The following is an 18,726-nucleotide window of genomic DNA, read 5'->3' as shown; positions in this document are numbered from 1 at the left end:
TACAGATTTTATACAATCCCCAAATGTTATTAATCAGGTTTGTCTACAGTTGCTGGTTTTTTCCCTTTCTCTCTTGACATTAATCTGCCACAAAACCAGTAAGGCAGCATAGGCATGAACAGGAATGGGGGAGGGGGGAGTAAATCAGGTAAACACTTCCCCTACATATCTACCTTCTTGCCTCTTCCTCTTTTGTCTACATGGAAAGCAATGATGTAAGTAGGAGGAAGAGACAAATAATAGCCATGCCTATCCATCTGGCCATTCAACTTCAATACTTGCTCTTCTCAGATGGGTCAAAATGGAATTGAATACTGGTGAAGGCTTATGAACAGGAAGTGGATGTTTAGCTCTCCTTTCTCTCCTGGAAATTCCAACTTCAGCTCACAGAGATATTTGCAATTAGGAGTTTATGTCTGTTTTCTCAGCTACTGAGAATATAACAGTATGTTTATTTAAAAAAATAAGACCCACTGAATTCCAAAGATCTTGATCCCAGGTAAGTATGCAATGGGATTCACCTTGAATATTCTCTCCCAGGCATACACACAAAGTCTCAAGCAACTTTTTCACTTAAGCAGTGGCAAATGCCTGAAGTAGCAGAGCACAGAATTCATACAATGCCAGAATAAAATCCATGTTTACAGTGATTTGAGAATACTCTGAAACTAATAGACATTTTAAACATATTATTGAACTATTATTCCATTCACTCTAGAGTCCACTTAAAATGAAGTCACACAGACCTAGAGAACATTCTGAAACTAGAGAATCTTTTGGAAGCAAATGAAAGACTATTTTGAGTGGCTTTTAATGACACTGAGTACTTTGTTAAAAATGTCAATCTCCTATGTCTTATTGTTAACTTTTCAAGATTTAGCCCTTAAGGACAAAGAAAACCATGATTATAACAAATACAAGGATGCAAGAAGACATTGCTGCATGATTGGCATTAGTATGCTACCGCATACTATAACTGGGAGGGTTGGGACAAAAAGTTATCAACAAAGACAGAAGTGCCTGCTCTAACTTGGGTGACTTCATGTACATTTTTTTCTGTTATTGAATATTTGAAGCTGTAAATATAAAATATGCAGGTAAATAAACCTGGTTATGCCACATGGCTTGGGGTGGGAGGGGCAACAGCTATACATGGAGGTGGTTGGCACCATGATAGTGCCAACAATAAGATCTTGATTTGCCATCTCGTATTTATATTTTATATTTGTATTTTTATATGTATATTATATTTATATATTTTATTTGTTTGTTTGTTTGATTTCTATAGCCGCCCATCTCAGCAAGTGACTAAATAAATAAATATTTATATTTATTGCATTGTATTTTTAGTGATATGTTATTTTTATTGTAAACTGCCCAGAGTCGGCATACGAGTTGGGCAGTCAAGAAGTTCAATCAATCAATCAATCAATGAAATATACAATCAACTGCTGGAACTGCAGTGGTAGAAGATCTGAGGTAGACAGAATACATATGACTTTTGCTTTAAATTGAGAACCTTTACCTGAGAATCCAAATTAACATCATCCGTACCAGAGAACTATATTATTAATAATTGGCCACACTGAAGGTTTATTCTGTCTTCAGCAAAGCATCATAGTCTGCAGAAGAAAAATAGTTCAAGATTGCTATAAACTACTTTCTCATCTTCAGCTTAAACCCCAATTTGCAAATAGGAATTTAATGCCTATAAACAAATTGAAATTTGTTATAAACATTATAACAAACAAGTTGTTATAAACCACTAATCTTGACCTAGATTGCATCTGATGGAAACTACGTGGCAAGACATTCTCTCCCAGTTACAGCCTCTTTTAAGTGTCCAGAATATACCCTTCTTTTTTATCAAACTTACATTCCAAAACCTACTGAGGCTCTTCCCTATGTTCTGAAGTTCAAGTGAACAGAACTAGAAATAGAGCCTTCTTAGTACTAAATGCCTTAATGAAATGTCTTACCCAACAAGGCCCATATGGCACTTGTGTTTTGGAGCATTTTGGTGAGTGCAACCCCATCTAGAATAAGCCATGCCCCCAATTCCTGTACTCAAGAACTACACATTTGCAGAATATTTATCTTGTCAAAGTTCAGTCCATTATTGCATCCAGGTACCAATTCATAACATGGATGGATTCTTCTAATTTACATGTTATTAGACTTGGGTATCATCAGCATTTTGATGACCCCTTGCTCGTAACTCAAAACTCCACCAGCAGCATCCTACAGATATTAAATAGCATTTATTGAGTTACTGTATTTTTATGCCTCCACAGCATGAAGCAGAAGTCCCAGCAGTTTACATCATAAAAGAAAAACAAGGTAAAGCATCATCTTAATTACGACTAAGAAGAATATCACATTGCAATAATGCAAAGGGGCTAAAATATAGTGGTGACCATTCATGCCCTCCAGTTCAGTCTAAAGTAACTCCCTGAAAGCCAACAATGATGGTGCTAGCCTAACATTGTCTGCACTTCCCAGCCCTTTGGGAGGGGGGAGGGGAGCTGGGAAAACCATTAACAGATGATGGTGAAAAGTCCAAAAGATGAATTCTGAATCCAGGATGAAATTTATTGAGATAAATGAAGTTTTCCAAGAATATTAGCAGCTGCACAAGTATCATCCTTTCAAACACTTCGCCCCAAAAGAGGTGTATTTGTAACAATGTAATAACTGATGTAATCCTCTGGATATAGGGAGGCCCTTTTCAGGAGTTAACATCCACCCACCCCTACATGTAGCACCTTACACTTAATATTGTAGCTATCTTGCCCCAAGCATCCCTATTAATCCAATTTCTGCCATGTTGGTGCAGCCTATTAACTTCAGCCTGAAACTCCATATCCCTTATTCTTTGAGTGAGCAGTCATTTGGCTTGGTCATATCCTAAAGAAATTAAGAATGGTACAGAAAGCCCATATAATGCCAACTTCTGCTCTACAGCTTGTTTCCAGGGAGAAAGAAATTTATCTATATAACTAGAGGGGTCAGTCTGGAAAGGATTGGATTTTCAGCCAGTAGTTTTTCATCATCTTCCAGACCCTTACCTGGATTTCAGGTATACCTGTCTTGAGCCTTAACTGGGTATTTGCTGTTCCATTGGGTGTAGCAAGGACTGATTGCAAAAAAATTTGTTTGCACTGTTTCCAGTGTATCCCTCTTTGCAGAAATTCCTACTTGTGCACCATAAAGGTTTGGCCTCAAAAAGTGTTAATGATGCAGGGATTAATTGGCCTCCACTTGTGTCAAAGAAGCGCTTAATAGCATTTGTGGACCTAAGAGCTAGCTGCACTATGTGATTCTGGTGAGCATTTCAGGTGCCTTTAGAGTTGAAAACTACCCTAAGTTTTTAAATGCAGTAACCTACTCTAATTTGTGCCCCTCTACTCTCCAAGATAGTTGGGTGGCTCTTAGCAAAGAATTTTAGATTTTTCAAATTAAGAACCAGATGACTTTGTCTGCAGTACCAAAATATTGCTGCTACTGCTCTTTTCAGCCCTTTAGGGGTTTGTGAAATTATCATTTTAGGTAATACATATTTTTACTTCATAGATCTATACTTGCACAGGTAATTAACACACCATTATAGGAGTGTATGTTACATTTTTATTTGCTATTTTATCTTTGTTACTCTAGCATTTTAATTTGATTTTACTTTGGCATTGTATTTTTTCAAATTTTGCTGGTCATTCACCGAATAAAGAGTATTTCTTAAGGTGTACAGGCAGCAATATTTTCAACACCTTGATCCACTTCCACTCACTCTTGGCTAGCATGAATAAGCCAGGATGGACAAAAGTCAAAAGAGGATGTATTACACCAAATAGCTTCAAGTGTCTTGTCCTCAATTCTGAAAAAGTGGTTCAGAACAATTGGCCCAATGCCACTGAAGTCAGCTTAAAAGCAGGTTCCAGCAGGGACTTTAGTACAATAGATGACAACAGGCCATTAACTAGTTGGAAAAATGTTAATGATTAGCAAGCATTCTTTGAAGCCCTCACTGCCATGACATACCTGCAACAATGTGCTTTAATGAGTGTCTAGCTGCCCATGTAATGAAACTTTCACAATTGTATCCTAATCTTCTATTTCATGACCCAGAGTGCCTCAAAAAACCAAGGATCAATCAGCTTCTGCATATTGAAGCTCAGGTTTATTCATTCATTCATAGTTGATTTTCTGTACAAGTAAACATAAATCAATATACCAAAAAGAGAAGTTTATGATTGCATTTATTTCAGTTGTTTCCTTTTCAATTCATCAATTCAACAGCAAATCTAGGAGTTCAAAATAGAATAAACTTTATTAAGGAATTTAATCAATCCTAATGACTTATAAAAATTTGGGCACACCAAATTTTACAAAAGCATTTAGGTAAGCACATGAAATTTCATGCAGGCAAGTAAGCAGACTGATGAGGGAAGAACATATCTTTCCATCCCTCCTCTGCTAATCTACCTAATTTCCATGCTATCAGTGAAAGAAAATCAGCCCTTTCCTCCATAACCTGCAATAAAACCTATCAATTACAAAGGAAGAAATGGGTTTTTCTGCTTTTTCTTGACAGAAAGCATTTAAAAACAAAATCTAGAAACCTCCATGTCTTTACTGGTTATGGAAGAGGAGTTCTCTTCCTTTGTAATCAACATGTAACACGGCCCTTCAGAATTTGCTTATAAGATCAGATACATGGTTCTCAGGTTGTGTGAATTCATCAATCCAATTTGAAATTGGCAGTTACTCTAGTGACACTATACAATATACATATGAACAATGATCTCTTCTAATATCCATCAAGGCTCCATGCTCTTTAAGGAAACTCTGAAAACTCTGTCCTTTTATGTAACAACATGTTGACAGTAGTTATTCTGATTTACAATATTGTTACTAAATCAGAGTTGCTAACCTCAGCATTTATGCTAAGTCCTGCAATGGGATTAAGTATTGATAACATTTTGCTACAGTCAGGGTAAGAACAAACAATTTAACACAAAACACTCTAATAAACAGACCAGTCAATTCAGAAGACACCATGTATGCAACATATTGTCCAATATATCTTGACAATGGGAACAGGCATTGTGACAGAGAAGGCATGTCCCCCAGATCCCAATAGTTAACTCTGTTTCACAGAAGGGATCCTAGAGCATGCCCACCCTGTCAGATATGGTAGGATGGTCAGAAACTACCAGAGAGAGGCAGTCCCACAAGTAACCTAGCCCTGTGACATGCAGGGCTTTAAAGGTGAAAACTAGTACCTAGAATTGAACCCAAAGTCTACTAAGATCCAGTGCAGCTCACGTAACAGTGGTGTTACACTGGCATACTGTGGTGCATCCAAAATTGCATGCGCCACTATATTTTGGATTGGCAGCAGCTTATAACTCAAAGACAGAGGTACAGCATTACCAAAACTTTATTGCACATGCGTGAACACAAAGTGTTGAAGACATTTTTATCGATGTTTAGCAAAGATTTATTTTGGGAAAGAAGGGGAGAAACCAGATGGGAATACAGGGTGGTTTCTAAGCTTTCTTTTGAATTTGAATTTCAATACATTGAAGAAGTGGTACCCAATAAATTTATGCTTGCCATTTAACAAAAACAAGTAATCAGAAGATTTACAAGAAAACTGGATGGGATGAATTACATAAATATTTAAAATGATTCGCATTAAGCACAAACTGGCTAATACAACAATAGCAATAGTATTCATAAAACATATAGATACACCATCAAAACTGAGTTAATTTTATGAGTTTCCATTTAATCATTTAAGGGGGCTAAGCTTTATAATACCAACCTTCAAGAGAAATAAAAAGCATAATGCTTAAAACCAAGTACCGAAGCCTAGTGAATTAAGCAATTAAGCAAAACAAAGGAACATCCCTGATATAATGCAGCAGTTCTGTTGCACCAAAATTTAAGATATGCTATCATACACATAATTCTATGCTTTTTTTTCCTCCAGTATAGCACCTTAGGAAGGTTATATGGCTTGACATGAAGAGGAAAAGCTTTTCACATAAACATATATAACTTATTAAAGCTTGAATTTCTAGAACAGATTATATGTATGAGCAGTTTTGAACCATTCTGCAACTGTTCTATTTTATAGTTCTTAAAGCAATGAAATGGATTACGTTGCAACATTTTCCAGAGAACAGAATCATTTCAGTTTTGGTTATATCTTATAACTCTTGCTATAGCATACACTATGCCCTTTGGCAAGGAAGTCTACACATCAGTTTAAACGGTGACAAATAGATATAACACACACCTCATTTCCAAGGATAAATACATTAGTCAGCTAAATGTGTTCTATGGCATCAATCTAGAAAGAGTAAGGGGGAAATAGAAATACTTGACTGGAATCATATTACCAGTCTTCAATTAAAGAGCAGGGGTAATACAGAACATAGAAAGAAGTTGAATTTGCCTTTAGAGATGTATTTCTTTTATATGCTTGCACAAATTTAGTTTTAATTAATTTAATAAAACATGGAATGAAGGTCAGTCTGCGGAAAGCAAGAACTTTCATTCCATTAGTATTTTAAAAATCTTTAATTTTTATTTAATGTCAGTATTGTCAGGCTGTTGGCAGCAGCCAAAACAGATTTCGTCCCAAGCACTAATCTCAGAGTTCTCATTTTATTAAAGTGAAGGTAGGAGAGATACAGTAATTCCAGATGTGAATAATGTTCTTTTCAGAACCAGAATAATCAAGGTGGGGACTCACATAAACTCCTTTTCCTAGCCTTACAATGCAGCAGCAAGGAGGCTGGTCTCAGATGGCAGGAAGGGGTATTCTACAACTGTGCATTGATTAGATAATTGTCCCTTGAATCCTTATATGTTGGAGAACCAAACTTTCCATCTATGCTGGATAATGCAATACAGTGGGGGGATATTGACACATGTGTTTGCAGCTTTTTCTTGGTTGTCCTGTTTTGGCTTAATATTTTCAAGATTGTTAATACAATGTTGGGAAAAAAAGTTAGGGTTTAAAGATGTGAATATCATGCTAAATCATATACCAAAAATTTGGAATTTATCAATGTATGAAGAGCTCTGGAGATATTATGTAAAAAGACAATTTTACTATGACCGAAAGAGTCTGCCACACCATATTTAAAAACTGAGCCATTTCTCATATATGTATTTTGCTATACAACCACTTTGCAACAACTTCTCCGAAGAAAGGAGAAATCAAATTAAATCTCCATAAGACATCAAATGGAAATATTATGAGCTGTTTTGAACACTTAATCAAGAACTAGACTACCAAATAGCAGTTTATCAATAAAATATGGAAAAAAAAATAGACAAAACGATCATACCAACAATTCTAAACACTGGGCTAAAGAGAGATACTAAACATATGTTGACTTTCCTGAAGCCTATTTCCATGGTGATGAACAGATTACAAGAAAGTACCTTTTTTCTGAAGCAGTTAAATTAAACTGAGATCTTGAAACCAAAAAATACAATGACACAGTTAAATTATAGGCATTAAAAACTCAAACACTCTATTAAGCTCAATTTCTTGCCAATAAACACAATGCAAGGATGAATTCTTAACTGATGAAGAATAGGAACTATCTATGACATTGGCATCCAAGAATTATCCCTCTACAATATCAACTGTACCAGATTTCAAGCCTAACTGAAATTTCTGTTTTAAAAAATGCATGATGACATGTTAAAGGAAGTCATAATGTCCTGGAAGAAGTCACTTAATTATTTGAATCTGTATATGTCATGAGTAAGGATGGCGAGCAGGGGGCTCCCATCCAGACTGTCAAGCGCATGCGTAGCACTGATGAATTGTTCAGCCATTCAAAGAGACACAGATCGGGACCGCCTTAACCCTTGGGGGTTATATGTCTGGGTTTTCCCCACGCTTCTTCAGTTTGTTAGGATTCCTGTTAAGTACTAGCAATAAATATTAGAGACCAGTTCCTTGTCTCAGTGTGTTTCCTGGTTGTTAGGACAGTATATCACTGAATTAGTACCTAGCATCTACCAGCAGCAGTATCTTCTCAGAAGAGAGAGAATATTTTCATCCTTTGGACAAATTCATTCTAACATGAAAAATACTTTGCGAACTGAAAAATAGGAAGATTTATATTTCATTTCCAGATTATGAACAAACAAGAAGAAATAGGCAGATTGTATTAGGTATACCAGACATCCAAAGTTTCAGATTTTGTGCACTGCTTTGACTGATTTTGTCTACTTAATTTTTATCACTGAAATATTATTTTGGTCAATTACCCAATACTGACACATGTAAGTCAGTAGAAGTTAAAGTCAACTCAAAGGCAACTTTACTACTTTTTTGTGCTAAAGAAAAACTAACCATAGTAAATTTATTAGTAAAAATAAAATTCAGTTTTTGTAGGTACTTTCTAACTCTCAGATGTCAAAGTAGCCAAGCCAATTAAGAGCATATCATTCAACAAGTATGCTTCCTTTTACTAAGATATTGATTTAAAAAGAATCTTCTGGGTAATTATTTAAATAACTAAAATTAAATATTCTACAGGGGTGATTTAAACCAAATCTGTAATGAGATTAGCAGATACACTTACTTGCCAATAAATTGCACAAGGACCCTTGATCAACCAACTGGTATTCCCTTGATCAACTCCCCCACTGTTGCCTCCTCTTTCTGCAGCCCCACTCCTACCATGACTCCAAAAATCAATAACATCTTTTCTTCTACGTTCACTCAGAAAGACTTAGAAAATATAATGTAACCTCTAAAGTGGCTTAAGGTTTAAAACAATGAAAATAACCTCTCTCCTTATAAAAAAAAGAAAAAAACTGTGCACCATTTTAAAACATTATGTGGTTTCTGACTACCAAATATTGACTACACTTGTTTCAATACATATAGCATTTAAAGAGGGTTTCATAAACATATTGCTATAAGAATTGAGCCACTTAGGATGATGGTTAAGAAAATCATGGAAGCTTATTGGGTGACTTTAGATTGGGAAGTACCACTCACTCAATCTACCTGGAAGGTTATTGTTTTATTTTTTTTAGACTTTTTCTGCTGTTCCTTCAGGTTATTTTTAGCTCTACTGATTGACTGGTTTTCTTGTATCCGTCTCCCTTAATCAGTAAGCTGAGAATCTATTTTTTTGAACTTGCTGGTTTTTATTTTGCTTCATGTTCACTGGCATCATCTATTATTTGTTTTCAAAAATGGCTTTATTGTAATTAGTGTCTTTCTATTTACTATTGTCAACCAACTCTGTTTATCAAGGAAAGAAAAATCACAGTGTTTTAAAAAAATGTTAAGTTATACACTGATGATTTTGAAATTCCTATCATTTGACAGAAAACAGACAGCTTTATATCAATGCTGCTTTCAATTTTCTGCACATTCCAAAGCACCATTTCCAAATGAACTCCAAACTACTGCACAGCCCCTTTTTTTAATAAGGAGAGAGGTTATTTTCATTGTTTTAAACTTTAAGCCACTTTAGAGGTTACATTACATTTTCTAAGTCTTCCTGATTGAATATAGAAGAAAATATGTTACTGATTTTTGAAAGTCATGGTAGGAGTGGGCTGCAGAAAGAGAAGGCATTCCATTTATCATTGCAGACTATTGGTCCATGTGCTCAGTGCTCTTCATGCTAAAAGGTCCCAGCACAAACCCAATGTTTACATTGATTGTAAAACTGGCTTGGCATCACTGGGTCTCCTGGTAAAGCACTATTATTAGACTAAATGAAATGCCTTGTATGATTTTTTAAATACTAATTTCAATTAAATAAGGCATTTTAGAGCAATTCTTATACTATTAAGCCATAATACTGGTTTAGCAACAAACACATCCAAAGTTAACCACTGGTTCTGCCTTTGAAAGTGTAGCCAATAAACCACTTAGAACAAACATGCGAATAGAAGAAAGCAGAGAAAAAAGTCATGGATTGTTTTAAATTTGTTAGTAGCTAATGAGCTGCATTTGAATTTCCAAAAAAAAAGCCTGCAACTTTTTTCATCTAGTAGAAAGAACATATTTCCTTCTCATCACTTATGTCTTTTGGTTAATTTCATAACTGGTGGTCCTACTTTACTAGCACCAGCATAAATTCAAAATACACAATAAACCTATGCATGCCAGGAATGTTTTCAAGTCCTGCCATCTTTCTTCACAATTAAATAACTCCAAGTTAAGTGCTTTGTTAAAGTGTATACAGATTTTACCATAGCACTATGAGAAAGTTTTTTTTTTCTTATTTAATAGATAAACAAAAGCCAATTATGAATCTGACCAAAGTTACTGAACTAACTTAAGATCTACCCTCAGATCTACTCATAAGCACATGTGTGTAATGCAATATATTATGGTGATACTCTGGGGTAAAATCCAGTATTCAGATACTCTGGGGTAAAATCCCATCTCAATAAAGGCTTGGTTTTGGCACTGATATCACACTGCCTAGAATACTGGATGTTTTTTTGATGAGACTGACAAGGGGAATGCAGCCCTGTCGAATTCCTAGCCCTCCCAACAGCTTTCCATACTGCTAAATGTGATGTCTTTCCAGAGAGTTTGAATGGTGGAAGTTTTCTGGTGGTCCTGTTTATATTCAGATGGCCAATCCAAAACATGGTGTCTACCATAGTGTTTATATTGTGTTTATATCTCATCCCTCATACCATTCAACATCTCTCTACAATGACTGGGGTTTTTTTTTAGATTTAGAATGTTATAAAGTTCTTTCTCACCTCTTCATCAAATCCAGGTGAGACAATTGAAGTGTTTAATCAGTACTTGGTTGTAGACATAAACTGCATGAAGACTAAGACACTGAAGTTCAACCAAGAAAAAACAAATATTCCATTAGTGGATGCTATGTGCAATTAGTGGATGGTTTAACAGGTTGGTGACTTCTAACCTGTCATGGAACAGGTTGCACTGCAGAGCTGTGTTCACAGCTTGGGGATACTGATAGATCCATCTCTCTCATTAAAGGAACTGTTCTTTATGGCACAAAGTACCTTTTCTTGCTTAGACTGGGACATTAGCTTAGATATAATCTTGCTTCAATAATCCATGCCCTGGTAACTTCTCACCTAGATTACAGCCATGTGTTATGCCTGGGGCTATCCATGATGACAGTTCAGAAAGTTTGATAAGTATGAAATGTAGCAACAAAAGTACTGACAGGAGCTGGGAATTAGAAACATATTACACCAATTTTACATGATTTTCTTGGATCCCAATTTATTTCAGCCCCAATTCAAGAGTCCGTTTTTAAGATACAGAGCCCTTCATAACCTACTGTCCTTAGCACAATCTGTTGTGGGTAACCTCCAATGCTAAAATGAGGCAAGTGACTGGCTACAGTAGGATTTCTCAATGGTATCCTCTCCCCCATGTTGAAATATCTTCCTCAGTAAGGCCCATCTATTGTCTACATTATTATTCTTTCACACAAGGTAAAGAATTTTTATACTCCAAATCTAATACGTATTAATTCAAATCTTAATTGTTATGCTGCAACACAACTTTTAAACTAATATATCTGTCTGCTATTATTATTTCTGAAGTCTGTTTTAAGTTAGTTTTAATGTACTTTTAGAGTGTTCTAAGCTGACCTGTGGACTCTGTCTTGAAGATTTGCATACAAATAATTTAAAATAAATAAACTGAAGTAAATATTTAACCAGACACAAGCATTCCATTCATCCAGGAAACATCCTAAACAGCTAAGTAGACTCCAAATCCAATTATTTAAAAATCTATTTTTCTAGAATTCAGGCTCCCTAATTTTCTACACTTTAGTTTTACTCAAACTACATTCACATCATTATGATGCGCAAGTGGATATTCATTCACATATTAAATAAGGGGTAGCATTCTGCGTAGGTGAAATCTGAGAAGTTGCAATGTAACACAAACTGACTGCAGGTTTCATCATTATTAACATAATTCATGCTGCTGAATGGGTGAACCCATGAGTAGCACCAGTAGAGGAAGTTATTTCACAATGCAGCTGAAGTAACCTAAAAACAAATGCAACAGTAAAATTACTACACAGCAATCTAATAATTCACATACCCACTACCAATACTTGGTTATTACAGTGGTTAACTAATTCAATATTACAATATTTAAACCATTAATAACTATTGTGATATTTATTTAGCTACCACTTTGTTAAAAGTTATTATTTAAAAGAAAAGCAATTCTTCTCAGGTGAGAAATACAATGAAGTCAACTAATATATTAATAAATATAAACGGGAGAATGCTACGTCAATTAACAGAGCACCTTTAGAAGCAAAACTATTGAGTCATATCACCCTGGAAACATGAAACTCAGAACAATCTGGCACATATTCCCCCCCAACCTGTTAAAAGATGTTATTTAACATACAGTTAGTCTTAAAAATAATTCAGAACTAAAATAGAACATAGAACACCCTATTCAAGCTTATTTTAAACTAAAGAATGAACTTATATGGAGAAAGACAACCACTTGGGCTGCACAAACAACAGTTAATTAACAAAACCAGGGAAAAGCTATTTAAAATAGAGATTTTTATTTCATTCACAGCAGCTTATACATATTTCTGCGCAAATAAAACATTAAAAATTATATACAATCATACTTACAGTATGACTTTAAGTGCAAACATGGGGAATTTGTGCAAATATGGGGAATTTCTAATCCACAAGCCTCCCCATCCTGGTCACAAAGACCTCAACTTTAATTATGGACTGTTTCAAAGGTGGTATGACAAAATGAAGTGCCGGTGATCACTTTTAAAGTCCTATGAGGCTTGAGGCCTCGCTATCTTCAAGTCAGCCTGCAGAGAGTGCTTGCTAAGAGTGCCTGTCGCACTTCCAAGTGCTTGTTGCATTTCACCCATCATGAAGTGCAACAAGAAGGGATTGGAGTTAAGCATTGTATGCAGAAGCTGACCTCTTCTACAACACCTTCCTACCAGACATAGGGACTGAACCCTCATTTTTTGTATGTAGAAAACTTTTTAAAACGTGGGTTTTCTTACCCATACATTTGGGGCTCGAAGTGAGAATAAGAGAAACTCCTGAGCCTGGCATGAATATAGTTGCTTTACTGTTACAAGGCATCATGATTGTTATGACTGTATTATGTGAAATATATTTATTATTAGATATATTTGTTAATTTTGATAATTTTATGACTATTATAAAATTATGTACACTGTTGCAGTAAGCTACTTAAGGGTCAGCATTCACAGTAAATACAGTAAACAAACAGTTATTAGGAAACCACCATTTATGATTTACATTTTAAATAACGCAGAGGGTTTTTTTCCCTACATCTCAGTGGGAAATCCTGAATATCCTGTAAGCAGTGAATATTAAGCAGCAAACCCTGATGCAGAGACTGAACTACTGATATGGAGAAAATTGTGCCTCTTTCTTTCATAAATAAATACTACAGAACTATAAATGAAGATGAACACAAAAGGAATTTGAGGCAGGCTCAACCCCCTCTGCTGCTTTCAGGCCTTACAGATTATCTAAATCAGCGGTCCTCAAGCCTTTTGGTCTCAGGACCCCTTTATATTCTTAAACCGCCCAGAGTCCCCCATTGGGGGAGATGGGCGGTGACATAAATTTAATAAAATAAATAAATAAAAATGATTGAGGAACCCAAAGAGCTTTGGTTTATTTGGGTTTTATCTATTGATATTTACTGTATTAGAAATTAAAACTGAGAAATTTTGAAGTATTTATCTATTTGACTTTGTTGACCCCGTGAAATGACCTCAGGGACCCCCAAGGGCCCCCAGACCACACTTTGACAACTGCTGATGTAAATAATTGATTCTAGCTTTCTAATTTGTCCCTCAGATACAACACAAAACGTAAAACCCTCTAGCTGAACTTCCATAAACATTAAGTACAAAAAGGGGAAATCTTATTTGGTAAAACCTAAAACATGTTTCAGCATTTAGAATGACAAATTTATCTGCAAATTGCTTATTTAAAAGGTATACACATGCACACACATGCACACTGAATAGATTAAAAGAGATATGTGATAATAACAGAAACAGGTCTACAAAATGTTTCATTTGTGTTTAAGTTTCCAGACCTTAAAACATTGAAAATAAAGTTTGTTCTTTATTTTAATCTTTAGACTCCTGACCAAGCCACATTCCCTTAAAGTAGGGTAAAGAAAACTTGTGGCCATCCAGTTGTTTGTTGCACTACTGTTCCCATCATATATGATCACTGGCTATACTGACGGGGACTGAGTCATGGGTGAATCGGCAGCCATTATGAACCAAATAAATAAACCAGCCCTAGGAAATGTGTTTAGTCTCCTTTTTGAGGATCACAGAAGCTGCAGTCCAACATGTTTCAAGGACACCAACGTAAGAATTTATTTTAGCAGAAGTTATCTATCTACGCAGAGCTATGTGTTCAGATGAGAAAATGGAATATGCCACATGCTGTTTTGATTTACTGTATCTTTTAAATCCAAAATTAAAATCCACATCTGCTGATAAACAACACTCCACCTCAAATGTCCATGAATAAAGTGTAATGTTTTCTCACAAGCTCATTCGTTGAACTACTGTATTAATCTTACCAATTTACAAAAATCAAATTCACTATTCTCTATCAAATCTGTTTAATTAAACTGGATGAAAGTATATCTAAGTCTTTAAATTATTAAGATAAAAAATCTTGGATTGGATCTCTCATTTGATTCCTGAGAACAGAACAACTCTTCAGTCCATGGAATTCCTGCTGGTGGCAATCTTCACCAAGTCCATTGTTCCCTCACAGCCCTTTAACATTCCCCATCCCAGATATAATACAGAGCCTTGGTAGAACTCCCCAGGTCAGTGTGTGAGGTGGCACTACAAAACAGGGAATTGGCAAAAATTAGGTTTCTCCAATTCTGTCAGAGGAAACATTCTGAGCAGAATTCTACTTAGGCCACTTTCCTGCTGGCAGATAAAAATGAAACTGGTAGGATGTAATAGTTTGCAGCCTGCAAATTTTGAATTATCTGAATAATACAATTCAATGGATGAGTAAGGTGAAATTTAAAAGATAATGAAATTTATCTTTTTATAAATTTAGCTTAGTGTAAGAAACCAACAAGTTCCAGCAATCACAACCCTGTAAAATGTTTTTCTTACCTATCAATTAATCCAGTGTTTATTAATTAATGACCATACCATAACCCTCCCTAAGATAATTATCTCTGATAATCTGTAAGCAAAGAGAAAGGTGGACTTTTCAAACAGAAATAGACACATGAATTTTCTGCTGTTTGTCTATCACTCAACTGGGTCAAAAGTATTTTAGCTAGTTGTTCAAGGTTGAGTTCTGACAATTCATTCTTATAATACTGATAGTCTAACTTATGAAAAACTAAGATACCTGAACAATAAAAACTACTACATATACGTTTTCCCATATAGCTCAAATGCAGAATTATATAAACCAAAATCAGACAACTGATTTCTATTTCCAAGTAAAATTATAGACACATACTGCATAATTTAAAAAGCTGAAAAGAAAAAATCTTTTATGAAGCTTATTTACAATTTACACATACAGAGGTGAGCACATGCCATATATAGAACTCAAATACTGAATGAGAGGAAGGTCCAAGTCACTATTTTGTCATGGAAGAACTGATCTGAGGACATACCAATCTTCATATAGATCTAAGCAATGGTAATCTAACAAAACTCAGTCCATTAACCCAAAAGCAAATAATACATTTCAAAGTCTAAAACTCAGTTATCACCAAAAACAAAGATATAGTAAACAGCCGTTTGGTCTAGTGGTTAAGGCAACGGGCTAGAAACCAGGAGACTGGGAGTTCTAGTCCTGCCTTAGGCATGAAAGCTGGCTGGGTGACCTTGGGCCAGCCTCTCTCTCTCAGCCCAACCCACCTCACAGGGTTGTTGTTGTCAGGATAATAGGAGGAGGGAGGAGTATTTGGTATGTTCGCCACCTTGGGTTATTTATAAAAATAATAAAGGTGGGACAGAAAATAAATAAATAAAGCCAAATAAATAAATAAATATGAACCACTGCTGATTTAGAATCACTGCAGATTTTTAAACATAGCTCTTTACAAAATGAAGAAAATTGCTGAAATTTCTAACAAAAATGATGAGTGACATCAGTCAAGGTTAGAAATGTTTCCTATTTTAAACATTTTCTGAAAAGTGGAGACAATTGTATTGCTTAGCCGATAATTGCAACTCACAAGTCTTCAATAGCTATAGATACAATAATTTTAAAATTATAATTATACTGTTTGTTACCAAAATAGAGCATTTAAAATAGAAAATAAAATGCAGATTTGCATCATTTATCATCAGTTTTTTAAACTGAAACATAAATAACAGCTTCCTACCTGATATACAAGATCCAGTTTTCCATATTCACTTCTCTGAACTTCAAGACTATGTTTTAGTCCTCCACTCCCTTTCCCACATTATGCACATGTATAATATCCCCAGCGGCATTACCTTTGAATTAGCTAATTATTATCGTGGTGTCCAAACTGGCCTGGAACAAACTAACTACAGCTCAGCTGGGAACCAAAACTGCTTGCATCTTTGGAGTTGGATGAAGAAATGCTTTTAAATATAAATGAAAAAGTGTTGAGGCTGGGTACAGATGCAGCATTATTACAGAGCATTATGTATTTTAATCCTGATTTAAGGGTATTTAGGCAGAGTTTAATTGGAATTATTTTCAACAAATAAATACACACACACAGGTTTCGATTTATCTCCTCCCCATTCCATATATATATTCCCCTAACACAGAAAAAGATGTATGCACAAATCTACTATTAGTAGATCCTTTTTTCAGTGCAGCCGTCTCAGCTTTGCCCGCAGGAAAAATAATCAACTTGCTCAATATGTCTGGGGAAAATATGAGTCCTCGTTTTTCGCTGCCAGAGATGAATCCATAAAGCAACCGAAAGAAGGTGAGGGAAAGGAAATCCGTCCGAACACAGAGGGTTCTTTTTTCTTGTTTAAACGGGGGGCAGGGGAAGCAAGTAAGCTGTTCTTGCCGATCAGTCGCAGGCAAACCTCCCAGACTTTCTGTGCAGCTCATTCTTGGGGATATAGGAAATATTTGGAGAGAGGGCGCTGAAAAGAGGAGGAGGAGGAGCTCTTCCCTCTTCTCAGACCAATAAATAAAAGAAGCAGGACCTCCCATTTAATGAATTTGGGAATACTGGGGACTACGCATCATGCAGCAGCAGAACAGGGGACGTGGGCCGGAGAAAAGAAGGGGGGGGAGCCCTAGCACGCAAAACTCAAGGTCTCTTGAGTCAATTACCGGGGAAGCAGCGCAAGAAGGCAGAGCGTGGAAAGGGAAGACGAAGAGACGGAGGGTTTCGGAGAAGTGGGGAAAAGGAAAAGAGGGGGCGTGTTTTCTACACCGTTTCCATCAGGTCCCTCCCGTTGCGACCGCCGCAGGCTGAGGGGAAAACCCGGGTGGGAGGACGCGGGGGAGGCGTATCGATATTTTTCAGGTTCAGACCCATTCAGGGTCCACGCAGGTTGGGAAAGAGACGTGGCGAAAGGGGGTCGCAATCATGCTTTCACAGCTCCCCCAGCCCACCCGCGTGCCGCCTCCCTCCCTCAGTAAAACTCACCTAACAAAGTTCCTCTGGCCGTTTCTGCAAGAGCTGCAGCAGCTCGCTCCTTCCCCAGCGCCCGGGATGAGCTCACCCAGCAAGCCCGCCCGCTCCGGCTGCTCGCCGTCCAAGTCTCGCGAGAAGCCGCAGGCGCTGCTTCAGCTCCCGCCACTCGCCGCGCCGAAGAGGCAGACGGGGAGGCGGAGGAGCCTCGGGCGTTACCATGGTAACTGCCAAGCGCCGGCCTAGTGATGGACAACGAAGCCTGCACCAAGGCAAAGGGGCCCGTGGAGGTGTTGCGACTGCGGGGGCCTCCCTCGGCTCTGAAAGTCGAGGCGCTCTCCGCGTCCTTTCGGCGGCAGGGATGGAGGAAAGGGAAAGGATGATGGCGCGCCCCCCCCAGCTTCTTCGGCGTGGCCGCTGCAGGCGTCCAAGGCGCCTCTGACAAAAATGATCTAAGTCCTCCTGCTGCTGAGGAGATTACATTCTTGTCCCATTTTTCCCCCTTTATCAGTGCAATTTGGGGGACTGAGAGCCGGACCTTTGTCTCTGAGATTTTTACAGCTTCACTACCCAAACCCGGAGGTGCTGAAACCTTCCGGGGTGCAGCGACTTCTGCAGTAAGTACGGAGGAGGGAAATACAGTAGCGTCGTTAAAATTACGTTTGCTCGTTGATGCCAGAAGGTTTACATTTCAGGGATTGTGCTTTCCAGTTCAGTCAAATTCAAGGAGTTTGAAGAGCATAAAGCTTCAGTACTACAAGCGCAGGGCCAGATTTAAAATCTTCAAAAAGAAATCGGGCTCACTCCAACCTAACTGCGTAGAGGAAAGGGCTCCGTGACTTTAAATATATGCAATATTTACTAAACTTTAAAAGCTGAAAATAAAGTCTTCCTCTTAACAATGGCACTTTTGCCAACTTCAAGAATCTCCATTATGCCCTTTCACTACTCTGAGATCAAATCAAATGCAAGTCTGAGGCCCTACAACCATCCTGGTCAGGTATTTCTAACAAGTGACTCTCAGTACATTTAAAAGTATGGTAAAT

General features: G+C 37.0%; 1 protein-coding gene across 1 annotated transcript in view; it reads right to left on the bottom strand.

Moving 5' to 3' along the window:
• SIPA1L1 (signal induced proliferation associated 1 like 1) overlaps positions 1-17,770 on the bottom strand; it is a 206,339-nt gene extending 188,569 nt beyond the window's left edge. Inside the window, exon 1 of the mRNA XM_063289841.1 lies at positions 17,696-17,770. The gene's annotated coding sequence lies outside the window, so the exon portion shown is untranslated. The remainder of the gene's footprint in view (positions 1-17,695) is intronic.
• Positions 17,771-18,726: the final 956 nt, after the last annotated feature.

The sequence above is a fragment of the Candoia aspera genome, chromosome 1, assembly GCF_035149785.1.
Source record: "Candoia aspera isolate rCanAsp1 chromosome 1, rCanAsp1.hap2, whole genome shotgun sequence".
NCBI lineage: Eukaryota > Metazoa > Chordata > Lepidosauria > Squamata > Boidae > Candoia > Candoia aspera.
This window is presented reverse-complemented; position numbering and strand designations above follow the sequence as displayed.